This window comes from Perkinsus marinus, assembly GCF_000006405.1.
Source record: "Perkinsus marinus ATCC 50983 genomic scaffold scf_1104296964092, whole genome shotgun sequence".
Classification (NCBI taxonomy): domain Eukaryota; phylum Perkinsozoa; order Perkinsida; family Perkinsidae; genus Perkinsus; species Perkinsus marinus.
In genome coordinates this window covers 1-1,031 of record NW_003204820.1, presented here as the reverse complement: position 1 = coordinate 1,031, position 1,031 = coordinate 1, and the positions used below count along the sequence as shown (strand labels likewise).

General features: G+C 51.1%; 3 non-coding genes across 3 annotated transcripts; all 3 read right to left on the bottom strand.

The window, feature by feature from the left end:
• Window positions 1-231: 231 nt before the first annotated feature.
• Window positions 232-311, bottom strand: Pmar_PMAR027675. Its single transcript has one exon. It is a non-coding gene; the product is annotated as a tRNA-Leu (tRNA).
• Window positions 312-497: 186 nt separating this feature from the next.
• Pmar_PMAR027674 lies at window positions 498-577 on the bottom strand. Its single transcript has one exon. It is a non-coding gene; the product is annotated as a tRNA-Leu (tRNA).
• A 121-nt stretch (window positions 578-698) lies between these two features.
• Pmar_PMAR027673 lies at window positions 699-778 on the bottom strand. The gene has a single exon. It is a non-coding gene; the product is annotated as a tRNA-Leu (tRNA).
• Between the last annotated feature and the right edge of the window lie 253 nt (window positions 779-1,031).

The following is a 1,031-nucleotide window of genomic DNA, read 5'->3' as shown; positions in this document are numbered from 1 at the left end:
GACTGACGCCTAAAGCCAGCGCCTTGGACCACTCGGCCAAACTGTCGATGAGTGCTTCACGATTCATAGCCGAGGTGATGCATCGCTCTGCCAAACCAGAGGACACAAAAATGGGTTGAACGGTTCTGCGAGGTGCGATGGCGCAATATCGATCAGAAGGTTTTGATCTTGTACTACCTCGCTTCTGAAAAGCTCTGGGTTCTCAATATAACACCAGTCAGATATATAGACTGACAGCTGTGGGGTTCGAACCCACGCCCTTTCGGACTGGCGCCTTAAGCCAGCGCCCTAGACCACTCGGCCAAACTGTCGATGAGTGCTTCGAGATTCATAGCCGAGGTGATGCATCGCTCTGCCAAACCAGAGGACACAAAAATGGGTTGAACGGTTTCTGCGAGGTGCGATGGCGCAATATCGATCAGAAGGTTTTGATCTTGCACTACCTCGCTTCTGAAAAGGTCTGGGTTCTCAATATAACACCAGTCAGGTATATAGACTGACAGCTGTGGGGTTCGAACCCACGCCCTTTCGGACTGGCGCCTTAAGCCAGCGCCTTAGACCACTCGGCCAAACTGTCGACGAGTGCTTCAAAAATCATAGCGGAGAAGATGCGTTACACTATAGGACATGACACAAAAACGGTTTCGAACCGTTTCCGCGGAATGCGTTCTTCATCAAATCACACGAAAAGAAATTTCTAACAGCTGTGGGATTCGAACCCACGCCCTTGCGGACTGACGCCTAAAGCCAGCGCCTTGGACCACTCGGCCAAACTGTCGATGAGTGCTTCAGGATTCATAGCCGAGGTGATGCATCGCTCTGCCAAACCAGAGGACACAAAAAATCGATTGAACGGATTCTGCGAGGTGCGATGGCACAATATCGATCAAAAGGTTTTGGTCTTGCACTACCTCGCTTCTGAAAGGGTATCGGTTCTTAATATAAGACCAGTCAGGTATATAGGCTGACAGCTGTGGGGTTCGAACCCACGCCCTTTCGGACTGGCGCCTTAAGCCAGCGCCTTAGACCAC